Raw genomic sequence first — 18,818 nt, 5'->3', positions numbered from 1 at the left:
TTTTACCTTAATTATCTCTTTAAAGACCCTATCTTCAAAACAGAGTGGTACAAGCATTAAGACAGACATTTAGAATAATGCAATAGAATAGAGAACCCAGAAATAAGCCCTTATACGTATAGTCAAATGATTGTTTTTAGTTTATTTTTTTTAAGTTTATTTATTAATTTTTGAGAGAAAGAGAGCACACGCAGGAGAGGGACGGGGAGAGAGAAGGAGACACAGAATCTGAAGCAGGCTCCACGCTCTGAGCTGTCAGCACGGAGCCCAATGCAGGGCTCCAACCCACAAACTGCGAGATCCTATAAAACTTTTAGAAGAAGACAGGAAAAACTTCGTGCCATTGGCTTTGGCAATGATTTCTTGGATATGACACCAAAACACAGACCAAAAAGGGAAAAATTAGATAAACTAGATTACATCACCAGGAAACGCTTCTGTGCATCAAAGGACACCATTAACAGAGTGAAAGGCCGCCTGCAGAATTCGGGAAATATTTGCAAATCACATATCTCGTTAAGGAGTTAAGGCTCGGAATATACAAAGAACTCCTACAACAACGTAACAAAAAACAAACAAGCCTATTAAGACATAGGGAAAGGTCTTGAATAGACATTTCTCTCAAGAAGATAGGCAGATGGCCAATAAGCACATGAAAAGATCCTCAATATGACTCATCATTAGGGAAATTAAAATCAAAACACAGTGAGATCCAAGGGTGCCCGGGTGGATTAGCCGGTTCGGTGTCCAACTTCGGCTCAGGTCACGATCTCATGGTTTGTGAGTTCGAGTCCCCCGTCAGGCTCTGCGCTGACGGGGTGGAGTCTGCTTCAGATTCTCTGTCTCTCTCTGCCTCTCCCCCACTCTTGCTCTCTCTCTTTCATAAATAAGTAAATAAATACATAAATAAATAAATACATAAATAAATAATAAATATTTAAAAAACCCACCGTGGGATCCTACCTCACACCCATCAGGATGGCTCCTGTCAAAAGAGAAAAAATACCTCCTAGCAAGTGTTGGTGAGGATGTGGAAAGACTGGAACGTCGGTGCACTGGTGGCGGGAGTGTGACATAGGGCAGGTGGTGTGGAAAACAGCACGGCCGTGCCCCAAAGACTTAGAACTGCACGTGATCCAGCCATTCTGTTTTTGAGTCCGTGCCCAGAAGAAGCGAAAGCGAGGACTGGTAGGGGTGTTCATGCAGCCACGTTCACGGCACTCTCACGCACAACAGCCAAAAGGCGGAAGCCACCCAAGTGGCCATCAGGGGACGAATGGGTAGACAGAGTGTGGTCTGTACCGGCAGTGGGATAGTGGCCCGCCTTCAAAAGGAATGAAATTCTGACACCCGGCTGCAACATGAGTGAACCCCGTGGACGTTACGCTGTGCGAAATAAGCCTGCCACTAAAGGACGCACGCTGTAGGATTCCGTGTATTGGTCGTGTCCAGAGCAGTCAAATTCACAGGGACAGAAGTCAAATGGTGGTTGTCAGGGACTTGGGGGAGAGGGGAATGAAGTCTCGTTATGTGACAGGTACAGCGTTTCAGTTTTGTAAGATGCAAAGAGGTCTTTTTTCAAAAACGTTTCTAATGGGTATTTACTTTTGAGAGAGAGACAAAGAGACAGAGAGAGAGAGAGAGAGCGAGCGTGCGCGGGGGAGGGGCAGAAAGAGAGGGAGGCACAGAATCTGAATGTGAAGCAGGATCCAGGCTCTGAGCCGTCAGCACAGAGCCCGACATGGGGCTCGAACTCACAAATGGTGAGATCGTGACCTGGGCCGAAGGTGAATGCTTAACCGACTGAGCCACCCAGGTGCCCCAAGGGTTATTTTTTTATTTTTATTTATTTTTTTTATTTCTTTTGAGAGAGAGAGAGAGAGCAGGGGAGGGGCAGAGAGAGAGAGGGAGAGAGAGAATCTGAAGCAGGCTCTGTGCTCCCAGATGGGGCTTGATTCCCTAAACCATGAGATCATGACCTGAGTCGAAATCAAGAGTCAGATGCTTAACCGACTGAGCCCCCCGGGGTGCCCCGGACGAAAAGAGTTCTGTAGGTGGATGGTGTTGATGATGGCATAGTAACTATACTGTACACTTAAAAATAGTTAAGATGGCAAATTTCATGCTTATGTGTATTTTATCACAATTTAAAAAAAGCAGTAGGTCACAAATAATGATAATAAAATTCCTCTTGTATAAAATTCAAAAACACAAACTTATGCTTTCATAGATGGTATAACTACAAAGAAAAGTAAGCAGATGAGTCTCGAAAGGGTCAGGATAGGGGCGCCTGGGTGGCTCAGTCGGTTAAGCGTCCGACTTCCGCTCAGGTCATGATCTCACGGTTTGTGAGTTCAAGCCCCGAGACGGGCTCTGTGCCGACAGCTCGGAGCCTGGAGCCTGCTTTGGCTTCTGTGTCTCCCTCTCTTTCTCTCTGCCCCTCCCCTGCTGGTGCTCTGTCTCTGTCTCTCTCAAAAATAAATAAACATTAAAAAAAAAACCAATAAAGAGTCAGGACAAATGGTTATTATTTCTACTGGGGACAGGAAGCAATGAGGGAGGGACTTTTGGGGTGTTGCCTGTGTTTACTTCTTAGTTCAGTTTGTTACACGGATGTTTGATTTATCACCGGCTTTAACAGTACATAAAGCACTTTACCGCTATAGATTATTCAACTGGGCAACCCCGTGGAAAAAGCAGCTAATGGTTTGCGGAAACCTGACAGCCTTCCCCCAGAACAGCTCTGCGATTTCTCCTTTCCATTCTCCCCGTGGGTGTGGAATCATTGCCTCCCCAGCAACCAGCATCAGGCAAGCTCGGCCAGCCAGGCCCCGTGGGAGGAGGTGGGAGAAGCCGCCGGGCCTCCCACGCGCCAATTTAATCTCCATAGCACCCGGACAACTATCATTTTCGCCACTTTACAGGTCGGGAAACTGAGGCACAGAGTGATTCGATAACCTGCCCAAGGGGCAGAACCATCCTCCTTACCACAGCCCAAACTGCCTCTTCACTTAGAAAACAAGCATGCGGACAAGTGATCATGAAAGTAAGATTCGTGACAATGTGTGGGCGGGGCGACTGAGTGGCTCAGTCTGACTCTCGATTTCACCTCAGGTCGCTTGTCCCAGGGTGGTGGATGGGGCCCCGCGTCAGGGTCTGCGCTGACAGCGTGGAGCCTGCTTAAGATTCTTTCTCTCCCTCCCTGCCCACCCCCTATCCCTCTGCCTCTCTCTCCACTTACGCTCAGTCTCTAAAAAAAATTTTTTTTTAATGATTAATTAATTTAAAAAAAAGAACATGTGGGGAGTACAACAAAGGTGGTTATGAGTGGGAAATTAACCATCTTAACTGTTTATATTTTAATTTTTAAAAAATAAAGGCCTGAGGAAACAATGATATACGGGGATGTTCAACAGAGTAAACCCCAAAATACCAGATGCAAGGAATTAGTTGAAAGCATAAACTGATTTGAAAGAAGAAACAAACACACAACAGAGAAGACTAGAAAACCCATGGCTGATTCAGTGCAAAAACTAATAAAATGGTAGGGTGAGCGAGCAAGATTGGGCTGGAAAAAATGAGACCAAAATGGGACAAAAAATGAGACACCTTCACAGCACACAAGGACTCAAATGGAGACACTGCCTAAAAGAGAGAAGAGATTTTGAAAACCGGAAGAGAATGCTTTTCACGATTTGAGCCAATAAATAGAAAAACCAAGGGGCGCCTGGATGGCTCAGTGGGTTAAGTGTCCGACTTCAACTCAGGTCATGATCTCGCGGCCCATGGGTTCGAGCCCCGCGTCAGGCTCTGTGCTGACAGCTCAGAGCCTGGAGCCTGCTTCAGATTCTGTGTGTCCCTCTCTCTCTGCCCCTTCCCTGCTTATTCTCTCTCTCTCAAAAATAAATAAAAATAAAAAAATAGGAAAACCGATAAAATGAACAATTTCCCAAAGTAAATATAACCTATCAAAAGGGACTCGAAAAGCAACAGAAAGCCTGAACATATCAATAATCATGGAATAATTTTATCAGTAGTTAAAAAAAAAATCAACCAATCAAAAACCCCACTCCTAGAAGCGTTAAGTGTATAACGAATGATTATCTGAATGATATAAAAACTCTTTTAAATAAAGAAAGAAGAAATGCTCCCAGTGAATGCAATCTCGGCCAGGACAGTGCAAGAAAGAAAGGTTATAAAGAATCTCGTTTGTGAACACAGTCACAAAAAGCCTAAATAAATTTCGGCAAACTGAGCATCGGCAATATATAAATAAAAGAATACATCGAGAACAAGTTGGATTTATTGCAGGGTGCAAAATAGTTTAAAATGGGAAAGTTGTGTTTCTGTTATTTGTGATGTTAACAGATTAAAAGGGGAAAGAAGGAAAATGTCTTGAAAAACACAGAAGGAGCGGTTGCTAAAATTCAGTGTCGGTTCATGGTAACATCTTGTTTTTACAAAATTGGAATAGAAATGAACTTCCGTAAGCGATTTTTCATTTTCCGAGAAAATAAAAATCTGAAGCAAATTGGGCAAAATGTCAAGTAAAGCCAAGTGGTGGGCCCCGAAGCGATGACACTGTAATTCCTGATTTGTTTGTTTTGGGTGGGGGTCATTTGAACGTTAAGTGGAAAAACAACCAAAATAATAAAGGAAGTGATGATGTAGAACATTCGTAAAATTGAGACACGGGTAAGAGAACGGGTAATGAATAATCCCTAAGAAAATTTAAATAAACAAGAAGATGGCCATTGTCGGTACCACACTTTAGATGCTGCCTTAGTCTGTTCCGACCACTGTAACAAAATGCCACAGACTGGGTGGCTTATAAACAACAGAACCTTCTTGCTCCCAGTTCTGGCGTCTAGAAGTCCGAGATTCAGACACTGGTGGATTTGATGTCTGATAAGGACCCGCTCCCTGATTCATCTTTTTCACGGTCCCCTCACATGGTGGACGGGGCAAGGGACCTCTTGCGGGGGGGGGGGGGGTCTCTTTCGTAAGGGCACTCACTAATCCCATTCGTGAGGGCTCAGCCCCTCCCAAGGGCCCCGCCTCCCAATACCATTATATCGGACATCAGGTTTTCCTTTATACTGAATTTTGAGGGGATACACAACATTCCAAAATATGAATTTTGAGGGGATACACAACATTCAGTTCATTGCAAATGGCTAGACGACAAATACATAAAGGGCTCAAAGAATTGGCAAATAGAAAAGAAGAGGTGAAAATCTACAAGAAATAGGAAAAAAAAGAAATAGAACAAAATAAGGCAGGGCGCCTGGGTGGTTCAGAGAGCTAAGAGTTCGACTCTTGATCTTGGCTCGGGTCGTGATCTCACAGTTCGTGAGATCGAGCCCTGCGTTGGGCTCTCTGCTGACAGCATGGAGCCTGCTTGGGATTCTCTCTCTCCTGTCTCTCTGCCCCTCTCCTGCTCATGTTCTTTCTTTCTCCTTCTCTCAAAATAAATGAATACACTTTTTTTTTTTTTTTAATTTTTTTTTTCAACATTTATTTATTTTTGGGACAGAGAGAGACAGAGCATGAACGGGGGAGGGGCAGAGAGAGAGGGAGACACAGAATCGGAAACAGGCTCCAGGCTCCGAGCCATCAGCCCAGAGCCCGACGCGGGGCTCGAACTCACGGACCGCGAGATCGTGACCTGGCTGAAGTCGGACGCTTAACCGACTGCGCCACCCAGGCGCCCCTAAATGAATACACTTTTAAAAAAAGATTTGGAAAAAAACAGAACAAAATAAGGCAATCTAGATGAAGAGTAAACTAAAACAAAATGGCAATTTGAATCTAGTAAAATAGATTTGTGGGAACAAGGAGTGTTACTTTTAAAGAGAATACGGAGGGAATGTCCACCAACCCTGATAATATATTAGGCAAAACCCTCTTTTTTCCCCCTCAGCTATAGCAGAGAATTAACTGCTGTGCTCACCTCCTGAGTCCCCGGCTATGACCTTTTGGTGGAGTCGAGAGCTATTACCCAGGCAACATCTCCAGTTGGGGGTGCAGGCAACCAACTACTGGTTGTAATTCAGGGGCAGAAGAACAGAGGTGCCAACCCCAAAACATGGCATTCGTGGCACAGCACTGGAAACCAATGGTTTAAAAAAATGGTCTATAAAAAAGCAGTTGTTAAAATGCTTTACAAATTAAAAACATTTTAATGTTTACTTATTTTTGAGAAAGAGACAGAGACAGAGAGAGACAGAACATGAGCAGGGTGGGGCAGGGAAAGAGGGAGCCACAGAATCCGAAGCAGGCTCCAGGCTCTGAGCTGTCAGCACAGAGCCCGATGCGGGGCTCGAACCCACAAATCATGACCTGAGCTGAAGTCAGACACTCAACCGACTGAGCCACCCAGATGCCCCAAAATGCTTTATAAATTTTAACACGCTGTCTAAGTGGCATTATAATTATCAAAGGTAAGGTAACACATAAGAATAAGCCAAGCATTTGGTTTTTTTGAGAATTTTTTAAAGTGTTTATTTTTGAGAGAGAGAGAGAGTGCGGGGGAGGGGCAGAGAGAGAGAGAGGGAGACAGACGATCCAAAGCAGGCTCCACGCTGACAGTAGAGAGCCCGACACTGGGCTTGAACTGAGGAACCTTGTGATGACCTGAGCGGAAGTCTGGTGCTTAACCCGCTGAGCCACCCAGGCGCCCCATCCGAGATTTAGTTTCGCAATAACACCTTGGTAGGCATTGCCCGCCTTTATTTATTCCTTCATTCCAAAATCTTTCTTGAGTGCCTGCTGGAGATGAAAGAGACACAGTGTCTGCTCTCAAGGAGGCTGCAGTGTTTTAGGGGAGACTGGGCACTCGGACACAACGGCAGGCAGATGGGGTGAGCACCTTGAGAACAATAACACGTCCTGTCGTCGGCTGTGGGCACCCAGGAGGCTCTGAGGAGGTGACATCCGCGTGGACCTTGAAGGACAGGGAACACTTGGATATAAAGAGATGGAGAGAGGGTTCAGACAAAAAAAAAAAAAATTACCCAAATGTCTTTTTCACGTAATATTTGGATTATTTGCCAGTCGCCCATCCTTGCCTTGAGGAACACGGATGTGGGTCAGGTGCACTGGATTAGGAGAGAAGTGGCAAAATTCTGGAAACAGAGGAAAACCCCTAGGGACCCCGGCACACTTAAGACAAGCTGGAGAATAAAGGAGTCTGCGGGTTTCTAGCTAAGTACCTGACCTGGCCGGGGGGTGGTCTGGGAACTCCAAGTCCCAGACCCCCCGCCCCCCAACCCTCTTCTCATCCAGCCTGGCAAGGTGTCAGCAGGGAACTCGAAGTGATGCCTGTCCAGCCCCTCCCCTCCAGGCACAGGGGGAGGAGCTCGCCATCCCCCCTGTTGAAAGAAATTAATCAAATCCTGTAAACTACCTCCATAGTCAAAATTTACCAGTTCATGTATTTATGAAGAATTTGAATGGGCAGGTAGAAATCTTTTACTGGACTACTTCAGAATATTTCATAATACAGAGCCTCCTTTTTTAATAAAATTTTTATTTTAAAGAGAGAGCACGAGTGGGGGAGAGGCGCAGAAGAAGAGAGAGAGAGAGAGAGAGAGACAGAGAGAGAGAGAGGATCTTAAGCAGATTCCATGCTCAGCACAGAGCCCAACAGAGCCCAATGCAGGGCTGGATCCCAAGACCCTGGGATCTTTGTGGGAGCGTAAATCAAGGCACAGAGCCTCCTTACTGAACCCTCCTTTACTGAAACCACCAGCATTTACAATACCCTCCCACAGTCACACTTACTGGTAACCATTTTGAACAGTCCTGTTTCCTAGAGAGCTAGGATGGCAAGCTCTCCCAGCCTGCACCCCACAGTCAATGATAGACCAGAATTTGCCCCGCCCCTGGGCTCATAGAGATTTCCATTGGGAAGTTTGCCCTGAAGAATACATTTCCCTAAAGCAATCAGCGCTAAAGGACTGATAGCGTATCATGAACATGTCTTTAAAGACGCTCATGAGACTTTTGACAAGCCAAGCTACAGGAAGGTGTTGATTACCGTAAGGCAGTTTAAAGGTCTTTGGTGACTGATAACCCAGGTCTTGTGGCTCAGAATCCTTAGATTGGCAACATAGCGTCTCTCTGCAGAAATGCAGACTCAGGGCCCCACCCTAGACCCAGACCCCCAGGCAGTTTGTATGCTCATTAAAGTCTGAGAAGCCCTGTTTTCGATCAACTTGAGAGGAAGCCATAAATCACTCTGCCCGAACCCTCCGGCCCCCTGGTAAGGATCCTTAGTGCAAGGAAAGCCAAACATTACTCTTTTGCTGACTCTAATAATCACGTAGATATCAAACAGGTCAAACAATATTCTAATTTTTTCCCATCAATATACAAGGCTCCACTGGTCCCAGTTTTCTTTCTGTCCTCAGGAAAAAAAAATATGGAGGAAATTTATATAGTTAAATCCAAATTAAGACCTGGCTTGCGATATCCACACTATGAAAGTGTACAAAGAGTCAACACAATACCTCTGACTGCATGATTATTAAAAGTAAAATAGTACCCGAAAAAGGCCTCTCAGCTTACCACGTCTTATTTTCCTCCTAGAAGGCGTTACTCATTAAATGACGGAACGTTTGTGATCAGTATTGTTCCTATTTTTATGATCCAAAGGCAGATAATTAATGAACTAGACTGATAATTACAGAATTTTAATGTTTATAGACATCTGTCACTTTACATTTCAAGATAGTCTTACCGTATGTGCTGCTTTCTTTTAATTCCAGTAATTAAAGTTTATGAACATATACTGTGAAAATGTAGCAGTATCGTCGTGAACCTGATTACCAGGAGGCTTTCTCACCGATAAAGTGTCTATGGAAAAGGGGATTTTTACAAAGATTAAACTTACCCTGGAATCTTATTACTTTTTTCGTTAAAAAATTTGTTGCGCACTTTTCAAGTCCCTTCAAGCCTAAAAATATACTTTATAGCTCTGGACATGTGGCTGCACTTAGGTTATATCCATACTTGGTATATTATTCAATATGTGAAATGTACCAGTAATTCTCTAGAATTTCTGCCGCGTAAGGGAAACTTGACATTCTTTTTTTTTAAATTTTTTTTTCAACATTTATTTATTTTTGGGACAGAGAGAGACACAGCATGAACGGGGGAGGGGCAGAGAGAGAGGGAGACACAGAATCGGAAACAGGCTCCAGGCTCTGAGCCATCAGCCCAGAGCCCGACGCGGGGCTCGAACTCCCGGACCGCGAGATCGTGACCTGGCTGAAGTCGGACGCCTAACCGACTGCGCCACCCAGGCGCCCCGGGAAACTTGACATTCTTAATCCTCAGGAACTTTCCAGCTTCTCCTGAAGCCACCACACAGGTAGAGAAATGCCTTTCTAGCTTATTTTGTTTACCGCTAGGTACGGCATCCAATTCATTATTGTCTCGTTTACGTGGGCCGAGTTGTTTTTCTCTTTTCGGGCTTGTCTTACATATCACCACAGATTGGATCTGATTCTCCAAATCCAGATTGGATTGGAGCCAACCCTGAGCATTAAAAAGAGTAGACACATTTTTGTTTAAGTTTTAGCAATAAAGATAACAATTTCCAACTGTTCTGGAAAAGTCTGTCTCTTGAGGTAGGTCAGAGAAAGGATCCAACAATAGACGAGATGCACAAACGAACAATGGCCAGACCATATGTAAACATAAAACTGACTCCCAAGCAAGCCTTCAGCAACCAGCCCAGGACCCAGCCTGCTCTCAGGCTTGTGGGAGGTCAGACTATTGTCTCTAGTAGCAGTTTCAGGAAAAGAAACAGTCCCTCTGTCCAGATTGGTCCAAAATGGCCAAGACTTAATTAGTAACTCACAGCTTCCCTAATTCTTGTCTCTGCTTCCAACTTAGGACCAACCAGAGAAAGCCAAATATGACCCCTAACCAATCGCACCAAACGCCCTGCTCCCAGTTAGCCCGCTCTAGCTTCCGACTGCCAACAGCCTCCAAGCAGGGCCCATCGGATGCTTTCCCTTTCTTCCACGGTAAGGCTTTCCCACTCTCCGCCTGCCCGTGAGTCTGCCAAAACTCACGTGATGATAGCGGAGTTCCTTGCTCTGGCAAGTTCTGAATAAGTCACCTTTGCTTGTTCTCGTTTGATCTTCGTTTATTTCCGCACAATCAATATCTCAAGTACCTACTGAGCGTCTTCTATAGACGCGCGTTCTGCTGGAGAAGACCCAGCAGAGCAGACAATCTAGTCAGGAAGCAAACACAAAGAAACGATGATACGTGAAGCCGAACAGTTTTTGAATTTTTTAAAAAAATTTTGAGAGAGATAGAGCACGAGCGAGGGAGAGGGGCAGAGGGAGAGGGAGAGAGCATCTCAAGCAGGCTCCATGCTCGGCGAGAAGCCAGACACGAGACAACCCTGGGATCGTGACCTGAGCTGAAATTGAGTCTGACGCCCGCCCAATCGGCTGAGCCCCCCCAGGCGCCCTAGCTTTTGAGATAATAGCATGAAATCGTTTCCCACAACTGAGATAATCCCGTTGGGTATGGCTTCCGATTGGCCTGACAGAGGAAGCGGTGTGGCAGGATTCTCCTCTCTGTAGCACTTCCCCTAGGCTGGCTCCTTTTTTCAGGTGTTTACAGTGGCAATTCCTGACCCCAGTTCCCGGAAGCCCTGGTTTCCCCATCCTGGTTACAAGATGTGGCAGGGGAACGCCACAGCCAGCCTCGCACTTTTGGAACGCCAATTTAATAAAGCGCGCAAGCGTCTCTTTCCAGAAGCCTCAGCCAAGTGTCTTCATGTCCTCTTGGCTCCTCCGGGGTTAAATCCCCAACCTTGAAGCAGTCGTGGGGCAAGGGAGTAGAAAACAGTGATCGGCTTGAGCCTCCGTGAACTCACTCTTGCAGTCAGAGGGGGGCTCGGCCTCATGCAAAACTCCTAAGCAGGCGGCAGCATTAGTGGTTTTCCAGAGGACGCCAAAGTGAAGTTTCCAGCACGGGAGAACGCGGAGCCTGGAAAACAAACGTCACGTGTCCTCCGCAATGACTCGCAATCATCTACTCAACAAAATATTCTGAGTTGTACGTACTTGGGCTGTTCAGACAACGTGCCGTGCTTTGGGGATTCAGATATATGCTGTTCCCACCACTGAGGAGCCCGAAATAATAGGGTGGAGGCAGGAAGGTCTGTACACAGAGAGAGCAGTGCTGTGAGCTCTGAGAAGAGGCACGCAGAGGGCTCTGTGGGTGGGACCACAGAGAAGTCACCCCTCCTAGTGCGGCAGTGAGAAGGCAGAGAAAGGGAAGTGGAGAGAGGTGAACAAAAGTTCTCAAGAAATGGGGGTGCCTGAGCTCAGTGTTTTCTACCTGGCGTTGCGGGCTGGGCAGGTGTGGTGCAAAGGCATTCGAAGTGGGGGGCAGCGTCTTCAAATGCACAGAAATGGAAGAATGCGTGGCCCATTCGGGGAATTTAAGTAGGTCAACATGACTGTAGAGGGCGGTGAAGGAGGGGGATGTTTTGAAACTTGAATGAGTGGGCAGGACCCTAGACATTAGAAGCCCTTACACACCCAGTAAGGAAGATTCTCTTCTATTCTGATGGCCACGGGAAGCCAGGGGAGGATTTCTAGCAGATGGACGTTTTAGAAAAATTACTCGGCAGAAGAGATTGAGGGTATGCCTTTGGGAAGCGGGGGGTGGGAAAGAAAGGAAGCAGAAGACAGGAAACTAGTTAGAATCTGTTGCAGTCAGACATGAAGAGGCCCTGAAATAAGAGAGTGGCAAGAGAGATGAAGAGGAAGGGGCACATGTAAGAAATGAAGAGGGAGAAGGAACAACAGGATAGTTCGGGGTGTCTATTGTTGTGTATCAGACCATCCCAAAATGTTGTGGCCGAAATCAACAAATTAATTTATTTGTTCATTTTGGCAGCTTGGGCAGTGCCTGGAGGGCACAGCTCATCTCTGTTCGACTGACTTGGCCTTTGCTACAGTTCCTTGACTGAGGGCTGAAGGACCCACTTTCAAGATGGCGCACGCACATGGCTGATGAGTTGGTATGGGCCGTCGGTTGGGTTGAGAGGGTGAATATAAGACCAAGCTACCAACCTTTCTAGCTTGAGGTAAACCTGGGATGACATAGCCTTCAGTTCTTTCCTCTGTGTGTTGACACCCATGCTATTTCCTCTAACTGTAAGCTCTGCCGTGTTCTGGTGCATCCTTTGACCCCATGGCATGGAGAATCTCCACAATAGGGGCCACTTTGTCCTCACCTAGAATGTCCAGAATCTGGAACCAATCTGATTCCTGGCAGGCAAGAATTTGAGGAGTTCTAGCCTTGTATACAGATGGTCTAGAATCTTAAATTCCTTTTAATCATCCATCCATCCATTCCCAAAATATTTCTACTTGTCTTCATTTGGCCTAGTGATGTATTTGGTAAGACCTTGCTGTGCTGACTTTTTATTTGGTTTCGTAACTGATTCTTTCCTTGTACCTTAGGAGCAAGGTTAACCTTGAACACTACTTGTACCCAGCTTTCTGGTTTCTAAGTTCCTAAGTCTTTCTTCCTCTGCCTACTATCCCAGTACTCCTCTGAAAACCAAGCCCTACTTGTTCTTATCACTTGAGGATGGAGGGAAGTTCAAGTCCTGTTTCTTAAGCTCATAGGGTCTCAATTATGTCACATGACCTTTTTTAAAAAAGTTTATTTATTTATTTTGGGAGAGAGAGAGAAAACACCTGAGCAGGGGCAGAGAGAGAGAGAGAGAGACAGAGAGAGAGTCGCGAGCAAGCTCCACACCATCATTGCAGAGCCCCGACATGGGGCTTGAACCCACGAACTGTGAGATCATGACCTGAGCTGAAACCAAGAGTCAGACACTTAATCGACTAAGCCGCCAGGCACCCCCATATGACCTTTAAGGTCCTCATGGTCTCCAGGCATCTGTGAATCAATGACCACATGCTTTTTTCAAACTTTTGGCCCCTGCCCAGTTCTCCTGATGTTTCACTGTCCCGACTGCTTCCTATATCTGTCTGCTCTGGCAAAATTTACCCCGGTTCTCAGCAACTTGTGGTTTGGCCCACTTCCTTGGCTTATCCTGGATTCACATATGTTGGAGCTGTGGACACCTCTAGCCAGAATGCTTCCTGCCTTTCTGCATAAGACATTTCCCATCCCGCCCCCAAGTGGGGCCAAGTAGACGTGGGGAGCTGCATCATAAACATGGTTCCTGCTCTCGAGGTATGTTTGACGTAAGGAAAGAAACAGATACTACAGCCCTGGTTACTTGCTGGGTAGAAAGAGAGAAGAGAGCCATGTCTCAGCCACATGGAGGAGGGATTCATGGGGCATTGAGGAGGGCCAGCTAAAGCGTTGGGGGGGCTTCCTCACCTGCTGATGGGAACAGACAGCTCTGTTTCAGTGACCTGTTGTCTTCCCGGAGTTTGTTTTCATCTTTTCTCACCCTTGAGTTTTAGAGCGGCTATTCTCTCTTTAGTCTGGGACGTGTTTCCTGTTCCTAGCTTACTGGCCGAATACAGAAAAAGGTGTCCTGAGCTCAGAACTGAACGGTTGCCAGCGTTTCCACACTGTTGGTATGTTCCCGAGTTCCTAGACTCGCACAGCTCAGTCGGGAAGCCAGGATTTAAGCTGGGAGAGCCTCAGGGGGACGGTTTTAACCAGAAGGGGTCTTACTGGAGGGTGGTTCCATGCCAAGTGAGCTGGGTGTGACAAATCTAGGGGTAAGGAGAGTTCGGAAAGGCAAGAGTAAACAGCGAAGTCTGTGACCAAGAAATTTGAAGGTAGGTTTGGGCAAAGGACGAGTGACAGTTCCCCAATGACACAGTGAATGGCGAATATATCCTAAACCCTCACTTTATGCTTGTTCACGGCGGAGACAGCTACGCTCTGCAGAGTGATTCGTGAACGCTTCCGGGACAGGGGCAGTGCCTTCAAGAGACGTGGCTTAAATAGCGGTCCCTCTGTATTTCTGCTTTTGATGTCCATTTTCTGCTTTCCATCCTACACTGGAACCCCACGAAGGGAGGCACCAGTCACATCTCTTTACGTTCCAACATTTAACCCAACGCTCTCAAGAGATGCTGCTTTTCTGTGATGTGAAAGAAAAGAACGAAGAAGCGGTGATTTGGGGGGAAGATAAATTCAGGGCTTTGCTAGGGAAGGAACAGGACCTCACGGCTTACGACAGGGTACGTAGGTACACGTGCTCGAAAACTTTAAACAGTGATAGTCCCCTGAAAGCTGCAGGATGGCAGAAATGGCCCCCACTGCCTGGTTGGAAGACAGTGGGTCCCCTCGGCCTGAAGATGACGTGGTAAGACAGTGCCTTCTGAGAAATAGCTTGGCTTCCCCAGGATCGGCCTGCACCTCTGTTCTTGGCCCCCAGACCCGTAATTAGAGCCAAAAATCAGCACGACCTGACTGGGGACAGCAAAGCCTGTGAAGGGAAGCAGGGGTTCCATAGCAAAGTAGCCGTACAGCCTGGCTGACACGTCCTGGCAGGAACCTGTGAGTCTGCCTGGGAGTGAACTGTGAGCAGCTGGGTCGCGGGGGTGGAAAATACAGCCGGTGAAGGGGGCAGTTGGTCAGTGTGGGAGCACTCCTCCATCCCTCCGGATTTAACTCCCAGGAGTTGGGTCTAATATCCTGCTTGGGTGACTCTTAGAAACTTGGAGAAAGTGTTGGCCTATGCGAGATGAACAACCATGACAGAAGGGTCCTGGCCGGCTCTGGGGCAAAGAATCAAAGACCAAGCGAGGGGGGCTTGCTAGGGTAGGTGTCCTACATGAGATCAGCTGACTGCGTTCCCTGAGGGGACCCTTCGTTTCTGAAGGTGATAAGGCGTGCACCGGTGAGGGGCACCGGCGTCACTGAAGAACTCAGTGGCGGCTGTCTTCCACAGGCCAGGGATGACGTAGGAGATGCAGTTAGAGAACTGTCCTCTCTGGTAGCAATAAGGGTGATGGGCTCTCCACGGTAGCAGGGGCAGAACTTAATTGTCAGGGGCTAGATGGCATGGTCGCTGTAAGGACAGTACGTGTGTAACAAGAGCTGGACTGGAGGGTTCCACAGAGGGTAGTCTGTAACGGGGTCTGTGGCAGAGTCTGCGGGGAGTCTGTTGTGGCTCACAGAACACGGTGTTTCTAGAAGCAAGATACATGGGTCCCGCTTGAGATACTAAAAGTCTTAGTGCTGTCTTAAGCTTTAAAAAGAGACCAAGCTTAGATGATCGGGAGGCCAAAGTCAGCCGTCTTTCAATGGAAGGTTAGAACCTCTTGCCCCACTTCAAGATCTAAGTTGATTCTCAACGCAGAGCTCACTGACTGAAGGAGAGGCCAGGTCCCCAGCAGGAAGGCCCTGTCTATACAGCATCTCCCGCACAGGCTCTGTAGTACGAATTCCCCCAGGGCATCCCAGAAGAAACTCTGGCCGTGTATGCATGTGCCATTTGCTAGAAAGAGGGGGATGTCCGGGTCCTTCCAGGGCTCTTGGGAACAGCATCGGGGTTGACACTGATAGTCAGGGAGCCAAATGCCATTGCGGCCTCTCTGTGAGAGCCCAGCAGTGTGGACGTCAGAAAATAAAGCCCTTGAAAATAAAGCCTATGGCACATTGAGTCCACGTATCCCGCCCACCTGCTCACCTCTATTCTGTGCCCTAGTTCCAGGGCACATAATGGGGTCGATCACACTTGGCATAGGAACTACCTATGGAATAGGTGGTGGAACAGGAACCACCATAGAAGGAAAGACCAAGGGGAAGCTCTCAAAACTACCCCTTCCAAACATGACGGTAACTAGATCATGTCGGAGGGATAGCGGAGATTGTAGCCACCGTCAAAGACTCAAATAACTCAAAGTCTGACCAAGTAATTCAAAATGGTGCCCTCATTAGAACCCCACTGAATTCACCAGTCTGGCCCTGCAAAATCTGGATGGGTCATGGCAGATGACCGTGGACTAGCACAGACTTGGCATGTAATGCCCCAGTCTTAGCTGCCATTCTGGATGTGGTACGTTTACTAGGACAGACGAACTCAGAATGGCTATATGGGATGCAGCTGCTGATCCGGAAAGTATGTTCTGTCATTGCCCACCAGGAAGAAGGGCCGTTTCTCATACTTACGGTAGACGGTGCCTTCATCGTCTTGCCCCAGAACTGTGCTATGCTCCCCTCTAGTTTGTTCTGAATAAGTTTCAGGTTTTCAGGAATGGCAGTGAGTAGTTGATGGTTTGTCAGCTAGTTCTGCATATTAAGATAGAAGAAAAACCTAGAAAATATGACAAGCTTCTTAGCTGGTCTACGTTGACTATTCTGTGAGATGCTAACACAACAGTCCGTCACGGTCAAAGCCGTGTAAGACTGAGATTTTCAACTTGGGAGACGGTAGCGAATATATTCCTATTAGATCGCTGGTAACGAGTCACTGGAAATTATACAATGGTTGTTCAAGGTATGACTGAGGTTACAGAAATTGTCTAAAGACTTTGAAGTCTTGTGTGATCCTCCTTCCCTGAACTCACCAGCATACCTCAGTGTGGAAAAGCAGTCTACACTCATAGTCATTTTCTTCACACAGTGTATGCGTAGGGCTGGTAATTGGATATTTACCTATTTCGCTATTTTCTTCAACACTTAGTAACCAAGGTCAAGGGGCATCTTTTTGTCCAGCAACCGTTCCCCATGAATAAGCGGTGGACAAATTAACTACGTTGTCACTTAATTGGTTAAATAATCCCTAACTAAACAAGAAAGTACCAGTTTATGGAGTGAGGGTTTTCGGAGGTTACATAGAGTCAAAAGCCACAAAGAATGTCTTTCCCACGCTTGTCCTGTGCATATAGGAGCAGACTCGTGCTCTGTTTCTCAGCGCTCTTGCCCAGCAAGAAAGAGAGAAATCTCCACCAGGAGGCAGACGTGGTAATAACTTTCTCACTTTGCCACTGATCTGATAGGATGTCCACCAGTGGCCCTGGACAGAGGCATTTTGCCAAGAACTGTTCTATCTTCCCCGTAAGCATAATATTGCCATTGACTCCGGGGCTGGTTTGACGTTTCTTATCGGTTGTGTCACCGACACCTGGTACCATCACTGCCTCTTCTTTGCCATTAGGGATGACACTGATCAGCTTCCTACTTATAAAGCAGTATTTCACCTTGCTCCCAGCAAACCTTGTATGGATGCTAGAAAGGTCACCGACCGGATTGAAAACGATGCAAAAAATGTGATGGCTTCATGTCATTGTGTGACAAAATTTCAATGCAGGCAGTGCACTAGGGACGAAGTGCCTGGATTATGAGTGGAACGAAAATTCCATGTTCAGATATCAGAAGCCTACGTTATTATGCACACTTCTCTTTTCCGAAGCTTATGTGAAATCAGCACCTTCACATGCACAAATCCACATTCTCAGTTTACACGGCAATCCTGTGCTCTACATAGATAGATGACGCTGCTCTGACTCGTCGTCTGCATGTTATTATTTCATTGTGGTTTTTGTCCTTCAATAAACCATTCTGAGCCACTAATCCACTTTTGTGAAATGGAGCTACAATGCAACGTGAGGGTGAAACTAAAAAGGCACGTTTAATTAAACAAGCGGTACCACGTGAATGATTTGGAAGCACATAAGCCAGAAGGTAGTAGTTTCTATTTACCGGACGGACGGCGTTCCCTCCAAAATGGCCAACACACCTTACGGCTTACGTGCAACCTCTAAACCCATAATCTTTTTAGTAATTTATTGGCATTTCTGTGGAAATCACAGTTTGTCTCACATTTAAAATTTATGACATCTATATGAACAAAATCGGTTTATAGCTTCTCCTCTGCAGATTTCTGCGAGCTGCCTGATAGTCTGCTAGGGACGATCTGTGGTCTGTGAACCACAAAGCTTTGCGGTTTCTGCTTTTTCCATCCCAGAGATTATATTAATAATATAATATAATATAATATAATATAATATAATATAATATAATAATATCTGCCTACATTTTTTAAAAGATTTTTTCATAGTTTCATTTTTTACATGTAATTCTTAATTCTGTGGACTTGGTTTTGGCATATGAGAGATATGAAGGATGCCCCCCCAAATTACCTTCTTATCTTGGTGTGATTGATGAAATAATTTTTCTTCTCTCCACTTATTTAAATTTTTTAAGTATTTTTTCAATGTTTATTTTTGAGAAAGAGACAGAGAGAGACAGAGCGCGAGCGCGGAGGGGCAGAGAGAGAGGGAGACACAGAATCTGAAGCAGGTTCCAGGCTCTGAGCTGTCAGCACAGAGCCCGACGGAGGGCTCGAACTCCTGAACCGCGAGATCATGACCTCCGCAGAAATCAAGAGTCAGACACTTAACCAAGTGAGCCACCCAGATTTTCTCCGCTTACTTCAAATACCACATACACTTTCTTAAATACCTTCGGCACAATTTTCCTGGACTCCATTCATAACAGCCCTGCCTGTGGATCTTCACTTTCTGTTCAGTTCCTTGAGCGCTCATTCTATTCTTGTACCTGGACCATACAACCTTATCAAAGCTTCATACGTTTTGATATTTGGTAGTGCGGGATCCACCCAATTTCTCTCCTATTTTAAAAACATTACTGGCAAACTTTATTCTCTCCCAAGGGGATACATGCATTACTTAGTGGGGTTTTGTTGTTGTTGTTTGCGTTTTGATTTTGTTTGGTTTTGCGTTTTATTCACAAGGCTTCGGAATATATGAGAAACACTCTACAAAGACAAGGTATGTTTATTCCTGTGGTCTTCTTATTACCATTAACAGGCA

The sequence above is a fragment of the Felis catus genome, chromosome B1 (assembly GCF_018350175.1).
Source record: "Felis catus isolate Fca126 chromosome B1, F.catus_Fca126_mat1.0, whole genome shotgun sequence".
NCBI lineage: Eukaryota > Metazoa > Chordata > Mammalia > Carnivora > Felidae > Felis > Felis catus.
This window is presented reverse-complemented; position numbering follows the sequence as displayed.